At 45.3% G+C, this 17,566-nt stretch overlaps 1 protein-coding gene across 4 annotated transcripts in view; it reads left to right on the top strand.

The window, feature by feature from the left end:
* LOC125457561 (mediator of RNA polymerase II transcription subunit 12-like protein) overlaps positions 1-17,566 on the top strand; it is a 568,603-nt gene that overhangs the window by 373,063 nt on the left and 177,974 nt on the right. The window lies entirely within an intron of this gene.

Genomic DNA, 17,566 nt, shown 5'->3' with positions numbered 1-17,566 from the left:
CAAAACACTCGCACCCACAAAACACTCGCACCCACAAAACACTCGCACCCACAAAACACTCGCACCCACAAAACACTCGCACCCACAAAACACTCGCACCCACAAAACACTCGCACCCACAAAACACTCGCACCCACAAAACACTCGCACCCACAAAACACTCGCACCCACAAAACACTCGCACCCACAAAACACTCGCACCCACAAAACACTCGCACCCACAAAACACTCGCACCCACAAAACACTCGCACCCACAAAACACTCGCACCCACAAAACACTCGCACCCACAAAACACTCGCACCCACAAAACACTCTCACTCACGCCCACAAAACACTCTCACTCACGCCCACAAAACACTCATCACTCACTCACAAAACACTCACTCACTCACTCACACAACACTCACCACCCTCACTCACAAAACACTCACTCACACCACCCACAACACACTCACTCACCACTCACCACACACACTCACCACACTCACACAACACTCACTCACCACTCACAAACACTCACTCACTCACTCACCAAACACTCACTCACACACCCACAAAACACTCACTCACACACCCACAAAACACTCACACACTCCCACCACAAAACACTCACTCACTCACTCCACAAAACACACACTCCACTCACACACAAACACTCACTCACACACCCACAAAACACTCACACCCACACAACACTCACAAACACACCACTCACACACCCACAAAACACTCACTCACTCACACACACACTCACTCACAATACACACACAAACACACACACTCACACCCACAAACACACACTCACACACCCACAAAACACACCACCACCACAAAACCTCACACCCACAAAACACTCACTCACTCACTCACAAAACACTCACTCACTCACTCACAAAACACCACTCACTCACAAAACACTCACTCACACCCCACAAACACACACACACACACACCCACACACACACCCACAACCCACACCACACCCCACCCCACACACCACTCCACACCACCCACCACACACACACACCTCACCTCACCCACCACACACACTCACCACTCACCCACACACCTCACTCCCACACACACACACACCACACACCACCACACACCCTCACACCCACCCCACCCCCACACACCCACCACACCACCCACACACCCACAAAACACTCACACCCACACACCCCACAACACACCTCACCACCCCCACACACACACCCACACACACCACCCACACACCACACCACACACCCACACACCACCACACACCCCACCCACACACCCACCCCCCCCACCCCCCCACCACCCCACACCCCACCCCCACACACCACACACCCCCACCACCCACACACCACACCCACCCACCCCACCCACACCACACACCCACCACCCACCACACACCCCCACACACACCCCCCCACACACCACCCCACACCCCACACACCCACACACCCACACACACCACCCACACCCACACACCCCCACCACCACCCACCCCCACCCACCACCCACCCACCCCACAACACCCACACCACCACACCCCACACCACCACCCACACCACACCCACACCCCCACACACCCACCACACACCCACACACCCACACACCCACCACACACACACACCACACCCCCCCACACCCACACACCCACCACCCACCACACCCACCACACACCCACCCAAACACACCACCACCACCACAACCCACACCACACCACACCCACACCCACAAACACCACTCACACACCCACAACACACCACCACCACAAAACCCACCACCACCACACCCCACCACAACACACACACACTCCACACACACACTCACACATACACTCTCAAACACTCACACTCACACCCACAAAACACTCACTCACACACCCACAAAACACTCACACACCCACAAAACACTCACACACCCACAAAACACTCACACACCCACAAAACACTCACACACCCACAAAACACTCACACACCCACAAAACACTCACACACCCACAAAACACGCACTCACTCACTCACAAAACACTCACTCACTCACTCACAAAACCTCACACCCACAAAACACTCACTCACTCACTCACAAATCACTCTCAAACACTCACACCCACAAAACACTCACTCACGCACCCACAAAACACTCACACACCCACAAAACACTCACACACCCACAAAACACTCACTCACTCACTCACAAAACACTCACTCACTCACTCACTCACAAAACACTCACTCACTCACTCACAAAATGACTCACTCACTCACTCACAAAACCTCACACCCACAAAACACTCTCAAACACTCACTCACACACCCACAAAACACTCACTCACTCACTCACAAAACACTCACACCCAGAAAACACTCACACACCCACAAAACACTCACTCACACACCCACAAAACACTCACTTACACACCCACAAAACACTCACTCACACACTCACAAAACACTCACTCACTCACTCACAAAACACTCACTCACTCACTCACAAAACCTCACACCCACAAAACACTCACTCACTCACTCACAAATCACTCTCAAACACTCACACCCACAAAACACTCACTCACGCACCCACAAAACACTCACACACCCACAAAACACTCACACACCCACAAAACACTCACTCACTCACTCACAAAACACTCACTCACTCACTCACAAAACACTCACTCACTCACTCACAAAACCTCACACCCACAAAACACTCACTCACTCCCTCACAAAACACTCTCAAACACTCACTCACACACCCACAAAACACTCACTCACTCACTCACAAAACACTCACACCCAGAAAACACACACACCCACAAAACACTCACTCACACACCCACAAAACACTCACTCACACACCCACAAAACACTCACTCACACACCACAAACACTCACATCACTCACCCACAAAACACACACCACTCACCACCCAAACCACACACCCCCAAACACCACACACCCACCAAACACACCACCACCCCCAAACCCACACACACACACCCCACACACCACACACACTCACCACACACACCACACACACCACCCCACCCACACACCACACCACCCCCACAACACACCATACCCCACAACACACACACACCCACAAAACACTCACACACCCACAAAACACTCACTCACTCACTCACTCACAAAACCTCACACCCACAAAACACTCACTCACTCACTCACAAAACACTCACTCACTCACAAAACACTCACACCCACAAAACACTCACACACCCACACAACACTCACACACCCACACAACACTCACACACCCACACAACACTCACACACCCACACAACACTCTCAAACACTCACACCCACAAAACACTCACTCACACACCCACAAAACACTCACTCACTCACTCACAATACACTCTCAAACACTCACACTCACACCCACAAAACACTCACTCACACACCCACAAAACACTCACTCACTCACAAAACCTCACACCCACAAAACACTCACTCACAAAACACTCTCTCACTCACTCACAATACACTCTCAAACACTCACACTCACACCCACAAAACACTCACTCACACACCCACAAAACACTCACTCACTCACAAAACCTCACACCCACAAAACACTCACTCACTCACAAAACACTCTCTCACTCACTCACAAAACACTCACTCACACACCCACAAAACACTCACACACCCACAAAACACTCACACACCCACAAAACACTCACACACCCACAAAACACTCACACACCCACAAAACACTCACACACCCACAAAACACTCACACACCCACAAAACACGCACTCACTCACTCACAAAACACTCACTCACTCACTCACAAAACCTCACACCCACAAAACACTCACTCACTCACTCACAAATCACTCTCAAACACTCACACCCACAAAACACTCACTCACGCACCCACAAAACACTCACACACCCACAAAACACTCACACACCCACAAAACACTCACTCACTCACTCACAAAACACTCACTCACTCACTCACAAAACACTCACTCACTCACTCACAAAACACTCACTCACTCACTCACAAAACCTCACACCCACAAAACACTCTCAAACACTCACTCACACACCCACAAAACACTCACTCACTCACAAAACACTCACACCCAGAAAACACTCACACACCCACAAAACACTCACTCACACACCCACAAAACACTCACTCACACACCCACAAAACACTCACTCACACACTCACAAAACACTCACTCACTCACTCACAAAACACTCACTCACTCACTCACAAAACCTCACACCCACAAAACACTCACTCACTCACTCACAAATCACTCTCAAACACTCACACCCACAAAACACTCACTCACGCACCCACAAAACACTCACACACCCACAAAACACTCACTCACTCACTCACAAAACACTCACTCACTCACTCACAAAACACTCACTCACTCACTCACAAAACACTCACTCACTCACTCACAAAACCTCACACCCACAAAACACTCACTCACTCACTCACAAATCACTCTCAAACACTCACACCCACAAAACACTCACTCACGCACCCACAAAACACTCACACACCCACAAAACACTCACTCACTCACTCACAAAACACTCACTCACTCACTCACAAAACACTCACTCACTCACTCACAAAACCTCACACCCACAAAACACTCACTCACTCCCTCACAAAACACTCTCAAACACTCACTCACACACCCACAAAACACTCACTCACTCACTCACAAAACACTCACACCCAGAAAACACTCACACACCCACAAAACACTCACTCACACACCCACAAAACACTCACTCACACACCCACAAAACACTCACTCACACACTCACAAAACACTCACTCACTCACTCACAAAACCTCACACCCACAAAACACTCACTCACTCACTCACTCACAAAACCTCACACCCACAAAACACTCACTCACTCACTCACAAAACACTCACACCCACAAAACACTCACACACCCACAAAACACTCACTCACACACCCACAAAACACTCACACACACACCCACAAAACACTCACTCACACACCCACAAAACACTCACTCACACACCCACAAAACACTCACTCACACACCCACAAAACACTCACTCACACACCCACAAAACACTCACTCACACACTCACAAAACACTCACTCACTCACAAAACACTCACTCACTCACTCACAAAACCTCACACCCACAAAACACTCACTCACAAAACACTCTCAAACACTCACACCCACAAAACACTCACTCACACACCCACAAAACACTCACTCACTCACTCACAAAACACTCACAAACACTCACACTCACAAATCACTCACACCCACAAAACACTCACTCACACACCCACAAAACACTCACTCACACACCCACAAAACACTCACTCACACACCCACAAAACACTCACTCACACACCCACAAAACACTCACTCACACACCCACAAAACACTCACTCTCACACCCACAAAACACTCACTCACACACCCACAAAACACTCACAAACCCTCACACCCACAAAATACTCATTCACACACCCACAAAACACTCACAAACACTCACCCACAAAACACTCACACCCACAAAACACTCACTCACTGACCCACAAAACACTCACACCCACAAAACACTCACTCACTCACTCACAAAACACTCACACCCACAAAACACTCACTCACTCCCAAAACCCTCTCACGCACAAAACCCAATCTGTGGGGAGGAAAAAGAACTCAAGTTAGTATTGCGGGTCCAGTGACCCTCCCTCGGAACTGGTTCTGAAGAAAAGTCACCGGACCTGAAACGTTAACTCTGAGTTTTTCCTTCACCCACTGAACTTCCAACAGCTTCTGTTTTTGTTCCCTATTTACAGCATCTGCAGTTCTTTCAGTTTTTCAAAGAAGTATGCAGATTCTTGATCCTTTTATAGAAGTAATTTCTCCACATTTCTGTTTGAAATCTGCTACCCTTTAGCCTGAAACTATGATCATTTGTTCCAGAAAACATGAGGTGATGCATGTTTGTAGGAAGGAGGAGATTAGATAATGGTACATTAGAGCAGAGACTTGGGATGGACAAAAGTTTAAATGGTAGAATGTATTAATAGACATGTTTAACAAATTATATGGGATCCTGGACCTATTTGATGCTTAAAGTTATGATGAAACTGTACAAAGTACTTGTTAGTTTTAGCTAGTATATTGTGTCCAGTTGTGGGCATCGCATTTTAGGACCAAATAAAGGTTTCAAAGTGAGTACAGAAAAGATTTACTCAAATTGTTCCAGCATAGGGGGTTTAAAGTAATGTGAATAGCCTAGAGAAGCTGTACAGAAGCAAAAGCTGCTGGAAAATCTCTAAAGAGAAATCAGAGTTAATGTTTTGGGTCCAGTGACCCTCCTTCAGAATGGATGTTAGCTAGGAAAAGGTTGGTATATACTCAAGAAGGGGTGGTGGAGGGGAAAGGAGTAAATAGTTGGTGGAGATCGAGCCCAAAGAGACAGAAAGGCAGTTGAACAGACAAATGAATGGGTAAAGTTTAACCTGGGAGAACAAATAGCTCCTAATAGGAACAATTAGTAGCTGACAATGGGTTGTTTGTGGTGATCGTGGAAAGTATGGGGAAAGGTGCTCAAGTCCACGCTGACCTTTAACCATTCCGTTGTCCATCCAACTGGTTTTCTCTCTCCTTGGTTTCCATCTGCACCTGTTGGTTACTCCTCCTCCCTCCCCCCACCCTGTCTTCTGCTAAAGAAAACAACTTTTTCCTAGCTACCATCCGTTCTGAAGGAGGGTCACTGGATCTGAAACGTTAACTCTGATATCTGTCCACAGATGCTGCCAGACCTGCTGAGCTTTTCCAGCAGTTTCTGATCTTGTTTCTGATTTCCAGCATCTGCAGTTCTTTTGTTTTTGACTAGAGAAACTGTTGTTCTTCTCCTTTTGGGTATAGAAGGCCAAGTGGAGATTCGGTTGAGGTGTTTCAAATGGCAAAATATTTGGGAATAAGACAGACTGTGTTTCCAATGATCTAGGATCAAAAATTAGAGAGCTCACATTTGAGGTGAGTGACACTAGAATTGTTTGGGATCTACGGTGATGGTCTGATGGATTGGTGTTTCAAGAGTAACTTTAAAAAGAGAATAGAGCAAATACATGAAGGAGGACTACAGCAGGGATTTGTTGGAAAAATTTATGCTCCATTGACCATTCTTTGAGAGGATCTGCACAAACCCAGTGGGCCAAATAGCCTCCTTTATGATGTCTTGCTGTTTCCTTCGACAGTCACCTCTGTCCCTGCCACCGTTTTCTTCAAGAGCCGTTGAGAATGTTGGAATATATTCCTCAGAGTTCACAAGAAAAACATTTTCTTTGGCCAAAATGATATGGAATTGTAGGAGTTCAAAGTGACCAAGGCCGACTGATTAAGCATTTAGATACTTAATGCATGATAACTATTGCCTAAAGATAATAGCTCTTTTTTAAAAGTTTGTGGATTAATTTAATAGTTGCTTGATTGTACAGTGCAGTTCTAGCTTTTGGCAAGTTAATGGGTTAATGTAACATTTACAGGAAATAGTAACAGCACATATTAAATAATTGATCACTGAATAAATTCACAGAAAGGATTGGTTTTCTAGATGTGCATATGTTACTTACACAAGCCTGTGGACCTATTGTCCTAACTGGCAGTGAGAGTTTCTGAAAGGAAAACCACACTGACATGTGGAAAATGTGAATTGGTAGCATTTTCATTGTCATCTTCAGTGTTGCTACGATGACTTTGGGAACAATGTGGGAGCCCATCGTGTTGCCAAGTTCCGTGACCTTGGTCTAAAACTGACAATTTACAGATCTAATGTGAATGATGAATATTTAAATTATTCCTATATAACCCACATTGAGAATTTCCATTCCTTACATTTAACTGCATCCAATATATTAGGATTTAATATATCAATTAAGTTGCAGAGCCTCTACCCTTCTTGATACTAACGCCAGTTTTAAGCAAGCTTTACATTTGAAATAAACGCACTGAAGCTCAGGTGACAATCTTGTGTTGTATGGTAAAGTTAACCATTAGCTAAGGCACCATGTGATACCTTAGCAATGGAAAAGGTCAGATTGAATCATCTGATTCTGCCCCTGCCCTTTGTAGTAAATGCACTGTGCCTTTCAGTGATAGCTATCTTGTAGTACAAATGGTCTTCGATATCGCCTTTGATGTCCTATCTATGAAATCATGCAAAACTAATACCATTGCTGTCAGTTTCATTTGGAATTGTCCTGAGATTAGCATTCTCCTTCTGAATACTGTCAGTCAGCATGGTTATCTATATATCCTGTGATCAGATATATTGTCCTTAGCTGGTTCTGCAGATGGTGCTCTTATCTCTGAGTTAGGAAATTGTGGATTAATGCTGCACTGCTGAAAAATGAGTAGAACATCTGAACTAACATTTCAGAACAGTACTGATGGAGTGTTGCATTGTTGAAGATACTGTCTTTCAGCAGATAAGGTGTTGAACCAAAGCCTGTGAGCTCCCGAGTCCAGTGGTGGTGGGAGAATGAACACAGGCTAATTCGTGGGCTGGTTCCCAGGTTCCAGAGTGACGGGGGTGGGGGGGGTGGGGGGCGCGAACCAAGTCGCAGGTCCCAGGGCGAAGGGGAGCGGGCTGGGGGCTGATTCCCAAGTCCCAGAGCGGGTGGGGGCCACGCCTCATATCCCAGAGCAATAGTGGAATGAGCGGGTGGGTCCCAGGTCCTAGGGTGACAGGGGATGGGGTGAGGGGCCAGGTCCCAGGACCCAGAGCGACAGGGGAATGGGTGGGGTCGGGGGGCTGGGTCCCAGCGTGACAGGGGAGTGCGGGGGCCGGGTCCCAGGGCGACAGGGGAGCGGGTGGTCGGGCCGGGTCCCAGGGTGACAGGGGAGCAGGCGGGGGATTCTGGTTTGCAGGGTGACGGGAGCAGGCGGGGGTGGGTGTAGCCAGATCCCAGAGTGACAGGGGAGCGAGCGAGCGAGGGGCCGAGTCCCAGGTCCCGGACCGGGCAGGGGTCCGGGTGTCTCGATCCCATAGCCCAGATCCCAGAGCAGCAGGGAACTGGTCGGAATTTCGGGCCCCGGAATGATAGGCGGGGGAGCAGGCTGGGGCCGGAGCCAGAGTGGCGGCTGAGCGAGTCCTGGACAGAGACTGGCACATAGAGGCAGCATAGCTTCGTGTTCCTGGGCTGGATAGCATGGACTCATGTTGGACACCGCCTGGAATCAAAGGACTTGAGTCAATTTCTGTTGTTATTCTGGACTCTTTAAAACTCTGTTCCGATGGTAACCTATTTTTACTTAAACTCTGTCACAGCACCTACAGTATCTGTACATGGGTACTCTGTACCTAAGATAGCACCGAGAGGTGATGTTACAAACTTTCCACAGCACACATTCAAGTGCATGTGACACAAAGGCTGTTTTATTTTGCTCCTGTTCTATTTGCTTCCAGTTTGGTCAACTGGCAAGAGCCCTTTGGCTATTATTCGAAAAGCGGTGAAGTTCTTATGACAGTACCTACATCAGATTATCTGTTCATTTTTTCACTTACTGTTTGCGTGGACATCTGCACACATTGTCTCCCACATTGTCTGCTTTACAACAATGACCACACTTCGCGAAGATATGAAAGTGCGGTCAAGTGCGTTGTAGTGTCTTGAATAGTAAATAGCACAAAATGCATGAGGGGAATGAGAAATGCATTGTATATTCGATCCCCCAGGATTACTAAAATATAAAGATTGACATCAGGTAGGAGAAGGAAGCCGATGACATTTGCAGAATTTCTAATGTCAGATGTCATTGTCAACCTGCCATAACGACAGGTCAGAACATAGAACATAGAACATTACAGTGCAGTACAGGCCCTTTAGCTTTCGATGTTGCACCAATCTGTGAAAGCAATCTGAAGCCCTTCTAGCCTACACTATTCCATTGTCATCCATATGTTTATCCAATGAACATTTAAATGCTCTTCAAGTTGTCAAGTCTACTACTGTTGCAGGCAGGGCATTCCATGCCCTTACTACTCTCTGAGTAAAGAACCTACCCCTGACATCTGTCCTATATCTATCACCCCTCACTTTAAAGCTATGTCCCTTTGTGCTAGCCATCTCTATCCGAGGAAAAAGGCTCTCACTGTCCACCCTATCTAATCCTCTGATCATCTTGTATGTCTGTACTAAGTCACCTCTTAACCTTCTTCTCTCCAACGAAAACAGCTTCAAGTCCCTCAGCCTTTCCTCATAAGACCTTCCCTCCAAAGGAGGCCACATCCTGATAAATCTCCTCTGCACCCTTTCCAATGCTTGCACATCCTTCCTATAGTGCAGTGACCAGAACTGTATGCAATACTCCAAGTCTTGAAGTTCTCTGGGCATATTTAATTTGAAATTCGAAAGCGAATTTTAGAAGCAGGCTGGTACGTTTAAAAATTGCTGCAATGTAAACTGCAGTGGTTGTCTGGAGAAAGAGAGAGAGAGAGAATTTCAAGCCTGTGGATTGAAAGGGAACATCGTATAACATCCTTTCAAAATGAGGTGGAAGGTGGGATTGAGAGGCGAGTCAAAACAGACTGGATCTGCTGTGACTACAAAGATACTGAGAAACCCACCTGCTCCACCATCCCAAAAATGTGGACACATTTTGTATTTTTCCCTTCAGAGAATACACAAGAAAAGGCTAGTTTCCAGTCTGTTGGAGTCGACTAATGGAGCTAAATACTGTGGTGTGTACCAGCTTGTGTTCAAGTGTTACCATGCTGTGAAGGACACAGTCAGAGAATTATACTGTTGACACCCCTGTAATGCCGATAAAAGAAAACCCACTCAGACTATACATGCTGCAAAAGGAAACTGGACAGCAAAAGGAACTTAGAATGACAAAATCTCAACCAATCTGCAAAACTGAAGTACACCTTCAACTACCAACATCAATGCTACCTGTAACACGCACTGCAATAGCTGCAACGTTTGCAATAAGCTGCTTGAACAATTCCGAGACTCAGGAAGAACTTCTTCGCCCAAAGGGTTGTGAATCTGTGGAATTCCCTGCCCAGTGAAATGGTTGAAGCTACCTTGCTGTGTTTAAGGCGAGGTTAGATAAAATTTTTGAACAGTAAAGGAATTAAGGGTGATGGTGAGTGGGCGGGTAAGTGGAACTGAGCTCAAAGATCAGCCATGATCTTATTAAATGGTGGGGTAGGCTCGAGGGGCCGAATGGCCTACTCCTGCTCCTAGTTCATATGTTCTTACGATTTTCAAATCAATATTTTAGTTTGTTATTTTGGCTTTGCCTCTTAGTTTGTGTGTGTGTGTGTGTGTGTGTGTGTGTGAGTGTGTGTGAGAGATATGTTTGCATTTCTTGTAATTAATAAACCTATCCATTATGTTAATTCAATTAAACCTAGTTAAATTGCATCCTTTAAAAGTAAAGGTTCATGTAGATCTGGGAGAAAGTTTCCGCAAGGGAAGAGATCCTTTCTAAATTAAGTGTTGCAACCAACGAAGGGTTTGGGTGAATTATGGAGGCGAGCCGGATCATCCTCTTCACCCAGGATCTTAACAGTATCCCATTTGGAACAGGAAATCAGGAATCACACTCGAGATCTGGTCATAGCACAGTCTAATTAAATATAGAAAATGCAGGGAAAGGTGAGAAGGGAGGGGGAAGGGGTAAAAGAGAGAATGTGACAGTAGACTGTTGACTGACTTCATTTGCAAGGATAGCAATAGTAAGTAAAAGGTGAGGTTGTCGTAGACTTACCAGACTATAGGGCTTAAGGCACAGATCAAAATAAGCTTAGATTGTCAAGGACAAATGTTGTTTGAATCACTTCATCTATTGCATACTGAACTAAAGCAATAGTTGTTGTATAGGGATTTCTCTGATTTTTTTTCTGACAGAAATCCAACTACAACCTTGTATCTAAGTTAATGCCATTCAATCATTAAAGGGTCACTGGCAAAATGAAGGTAAAATTCCCAAGAATCAGAAAGCAGTGTTTCAGAAGAGCCTAGGACCCTGGATCAATCTGCAATAATATCACACAGTTGCGGCACGGTGGCTCAGTGGTTAGCACTGCAGCCTCACAACACCAGGGACCCGGGTTTGATTCCAGCCTCAGGCAACTGTCTGTGTGGAGTTCGCACATTCTCCTCGTGTCTGCGTGGGTTTCCTCCCACAGTCCAAAGATGTGCGGGCTGGGTGGCCATGCTAAATTGCTTGTAGTGTTCAGGGGTGTGGGGGTTATAGGGGGTTGGGATGCTCCAAAGGGCGGTGTGGACTTGTTGGGCAGAAGGGCCTGTTTCCACACTGTTGGGAATCTAATCTAATCAATATCCAGTTGCTTCTCACTGGGCATAAATAGTACTGTGTGGATAGATTTCAGTTTAAGAGAGAAATACATAGTTAGGCAGAAGCCAGAAATCTAAATATGTCCATGTTAATAATGTGTAGTGTTAGATGATACAGTTCATGGAATAATCTTTCAGTAACGTAACAAAGTAAAGGCTGGCATATTTATGAAACCCATACACTCTAATATTGAGAGATAATGGGAACTGCAGATGCTGGAGAATCCAAGATAACACAGTGTGGAGCTGGATGAACACAGCAATCCAAGCAGCATCTCGGGAGCAAGCTTGACCTGCTGTGTTCATCCAGCTTCACACTGTAATATTTAGTCTCTTTTCATAATAAGCAACGTTATAAAGAAACCCAAGCCTGAAAATAATTCTTAATCCTGCCTTCAACTTTATAAGTTTGTCTTTAACCTTGGGTAAGGGCTTAACACCTCACAACAAAAGACAGACAATCGTGATAAGCGGAGATAACAAGGTGTGGAGCTGGATGAACACAGCAGGCCAAGCAGCATCAGAGGAGCAGGAAAGCTGACGTTTCAGGTCTGGGAGAGGAAGTGGGTACAATCACAACATTGAAAAGGCATCTAGATGACTACGTGAATAGGAAAGGCACAGAGGGATCTGGGTAAAATACAGGCAAGTCAGACTAGTTAAGTTAAGGAGACCTGGTCAGCATGGACAGGTTTGACCAAAGGATCTGTTTCCATGCTATATGACTCTCTGATTCTGCCGACCCCGATTTCCTGATCCGTTAGGTGCAGCAGTGGCTGTTCCTGACTGCATGCGAATATTTTTCCAAAGCAGAATTAAGTGAGGGAGATTCCTGCGTATAAACTAGATTACAAAACATATTCAAAGACATTTCATCATAAATTTAAATTTTGTTATGCACTCGTGACTTAATTTGCAAAACCAGCGTGGTTGTTGATTGTACACTTTTACAAAGGACAGTAAAATTGTCACATCCATCATGCTCTTCATTTTGCTTCATTGCGAACAGTAATACTCATGACATTCCTGTTTCAAAAGGGAAGTTCACGCAGAATGCAAATAATTTACAAAGGGGAGATTGTGATCCGACTTAATTTGTTTACACATTATTGGACACCAGAATTGGCGTCAAATGCAACTTTGATCATTAATAATGGAGCTCAGAGGCAGTAAGTCTGACCTCTGCACTGCACCCAGGGTGTTGCAATAGTTAAACCTTAAAAATAAGGATACGTGTGGGGGAGAAAGTTTGGGAAGCACTGTTGTAAGGAACCTGAGGGATGTCTATACTTACCAATATGAACTACTAAATTACAAAAGTAAGTCATGGTCATCGAGCATTGAAGAGACTATTCAACCTAATGGGTCTGTCCTGAACCATCTACATTTCCCAGCTCTTGGCCCGTACCCTTGAATGTTATGACATTTCAAGTTCTCAACCACGTACTAAAGAGGTTATGCTTTCATCAGAAAAGAACTCTTATGAGTAGACATCTAGAGTGCTGTGTACGGTATTGATCAACACAGATTTCCTACAGCGTGGAAGGAGGCTATTTGGCCCATTGTGTTTACAGGGACCCTCCGATGAGTATCCCATCCAAACTCACTCCCCTACCCTATTCCTCTAACCCTGCATTACCTACCTAGTCTGCATATCCCTGGACACTATGGGTAAGTTAGCATGGCCAAACCACCTAACCTGCACATCTTTGGACTGTGGGGAGGAAACTGGAGCACCTGGAGGAAGCCCACACATGTGGGGAGAATGCCCATGTGGACTTTGCACAATCAGCTGTGGGTGGAATCGAATCTGGGTCGCTGGTGTCGAGGCAGCAGTCCTGACCACTGAGCCACCATACCACCCCATTTTTAAAGAAGGATGTCAATGTGTTGGAAACAGTTCACAGAAGTTTTTTTAGACTAGCACTTGGAATAGGCAGGTTGTCTGATAAGGAAGGGTTCGGTATGTAACAGCTTGAGCTTGTAGGAGTTAGAGGTGGCCTTATAGATACAGGTAAGATCCTGAGGACATTGACTAGGTAGGGATAGAGAAGATGCTACCTCTTGTGAGAGGATGTGAAATGCTGTTTAAAAATTAGCAATCATGATTTAAAATTGACATTGTGAGTTGTTTTTCTTATCAAGGATTGAGTGTCTTTAGAACTCCCTGAGAAAGTGGTGGAGTAAATCTAAGAATATTTGTAAATGGATTTTGAATATTTTTAAGGCAGAAGGTAGGAGCAAATTAATGCAGATGCTGGAACCTATACTGAAGACAAAAATTTTGCAAATCACAGCAGTTCAGACAGCATCCGTAGAGAATGAGCTAGGTAATGTTTCGAGTTTAGATGACTCTTCTTCAGATCAGCCATGTGGCTGTACTAGCTCAAGAGGATGAATAGCCTGCTTCTGTTCATTTTCAAAAGCTTATGTGTAAATAGATCAAACCAATGATATGTTAATTCATTTACATGTAAAGATGAAATTGACAGATTCCCAAGTGAACTGTATAGGGTTCAGCTCTGTCTTTGTGCAGCTTAGATGACATAGTCAGCATCATTAAATTTTTCTGTCTGCGGAAGCAATTTTAACTTAACTATCTGGGCAGGAGTCCCATGGAACTGGATGAAATACTGTATTACCACCTTCTCTTTTGTTACGTAAATGGGAAATAAATTCAAAGGCCCAGTGAAAGTGTTAGATTAACATTGCCCCCCTCACCCCACACACCCAACATTTTCCTAAGCTTAACATTGGGTGAGTTGAGTTTTCTACAGTACTACCTAGCATTTTGGCATCTATACATCCCTTTGTATGTGCAGGTAAGTTGGCATTTAAATGGACTAAAAACTGTGTTTCATATTGTAAGTAGTGTGTTTTGGCTGTGTTATGTTTTATTGAGCTCCTGTATTTCCTCGCTGTATCATTGGACCCCCTGTCTTTTAATTAAAACCAGCTAAGGTCCCTCAGAAATTTTGTGCCTTATTTCTCTTCCTGTCCTCCCATGCTGCTGTAAAGCAACAGTTCAACCCTCCAAAGCCAGTGTCCTGTTTTCTCTTGCAACTTCTGAACAGTCGACTTCAGGAATTTAGAATGGATGAATCTTGTCCCTAAGGCAGCATCTTTGCTCCATGCAGTGCCGAGATGCTGTTTTAAGCACGGTTCTTGGATAAGCATATGGATAATGATGGGATAGTGTAGGGGGAGGGGCTTAGATTAGTTCACAGGTCGGCACAACATCCAGGGCCGAAGGGCCTGTTCTGTGCTGTATTGTTCTATGTTCTATGCTGGAACCAACACTAGAAGGAAAATGTGAAATGGGAAGCAAATTGTGCTAAAAGCATGGAGAACCCTTGCTGATATATATTTTGTATGGAATGGCTCATTGTCATGGTAAGAATGCTTTAATGTGCATGGACAGCGTTTGCTCTTTACAGGTTGTTAGTGTGATTTTAACAGATCTAGGCGACGTATCATAATCATGCTCCAGTATATCTTGTCTTAGCCCAGTTTGCTATTTCTAGTTTCTGGTGCAGACACTTCAGAAACATTTGTAAACAAAAAATGATGCAAGTGACATCCTAAATGGAAATATCTTCTCCAGTTGTAGATTATCGTTAATTTTGGTTGTATGAAATGTCAGAAATGAGAGTACATTTATGGTAGGATCTCATTAGAACGCCATAAGAACAGGACTTTTTTTTTAAACAGTGAAGTCACGATGGGAAATGGATGGAAAAATTGTTTCTCAAATTGGAGACCTGTAACCAGTGGTGTTCCACAGGGATCTGTGCTGGGACCACTGTTGTTTGTGATATGTGTAAATGATCTGGAGGAAGGTGTCGGTGGTCTGATCAGCAAGTTTGCTGATGACACTAAGATTGGTGGATTGGTGAAGGGGACTGTCAGAAATTATGGCAGAATATAGATAGACTGGAGAGTTGGGCAGATAAATGGCAGATGGAGTTCAATCCGGGCAAATACGAGGTGATGCATTTCGGACGATCAAATTCAAGAGTGAACTATACAGTAAATGGAAAAGTCCTAGGGAAAATTGATGAACAGAGAGAGCTGGGTGCTCAGGTCCGTTGTTCTCTGAAGGTGACAACACAGGTCAATAGGGTGGTCAAGAAGGCATATGGCATGCTTTCCTTCATTGGGCGGGGTATTGAGTACAAGAGTTGGCAGGTCATGTTGCAGTTGTATAGGACTTTGGTTCGGCCACATTTGGAGTACAGTGTACAGTTCTGGTCGCCACATTACCTAAAGGATGTGGATGCTTTGGAGAGGGTGCAGAGGAGGTTCACCAGGATGTAGCCTGGTATGGAGGGTGCTAGCTATGAAGAGAGGTTGAATAGATTAGGATTATTTTCATTAGAAAGACGGAGATTGAAGGGGGACCTGATTGAGGTCTACAACATCATGAGGGGTATAGACAGGGTGGATAGCAAAAAGCTTTTTCCCAGAATGGGGGTCAATTACTAGGGGTCATGAGTTCAAAGTGAGAGGAGGAAAGTTTAAGGGAGATATGCGTGGAAAGTTCTTTACACAGAGGGTGGTGGGTGCCTGGAAAGCGTTGCCAGCGGAGGTGGTAGACGCAGACACGTTAGTGTCTGTTAAGATATATTTGGAAAGGTACATGGATGGGCAGGGAGCAAATGGACACAGATCCTTAGAAAATAAATGACAGGTTAGACAGAGGATCTTGATCGGCGCAGGCTTGAAGGGCCGAACGGCCTGGTCCTGTGCTGTAGGTTTCTTTGTACTTTGAATCTGCCATCTATTGAATGTGTTACTTTTCCAGCTTCATTTTGCCTGTATCATCTATTTATCCTATAACCTTTAGTAGGTAAGAAAACCCCAAAAAGCCTGCCCCAGGCCAGCCCACTCTTCTTGTGACTTGTGAACATAACCAGGAGGTCACTGAGAGACAGCGTAGAATCATATAGTACAGACGAGGTCCTTTGGCCTTTCGTGTTTGTACCAACAAAAAAACTAGTCTAAATCTTCTGGTCTCACTTGGCCCACAGCTTTGAATGTTGAGACACTTCAAGCGCTCATCCAAGTACTAGTTTAAGGTTATGAAGTTTCTCGTGCCACCTACCCTCCCACGCAGTGGATTCCAGATTCCCGTCACCCTCTGGGTGGAAAAACTACTTTTCCACAAATGCTGTCTAAACCTTC

The sequence above is a fragment of the Stegostoma tigrinum genome, chromosome 14, assembly GCF_030684315.1.
Source record: "Stegostoma tigrinum isolate sSteTig4 chromosome 14, sSteTig4.hap1, whole genome shotgun sequence".
Lineage (NCBI taxonomy): Eukaryota > Metazoa > Chordata > Chondrichthyes > Orectolobiformes > Stegostomatidae > Stegostoma > Stegostoma tigrinum.
The sequence above is the reverse complement of the archived record's forward strand: the minus strand, read 5'-3'. Positions and strand labels throughout refer to the sequence as shown.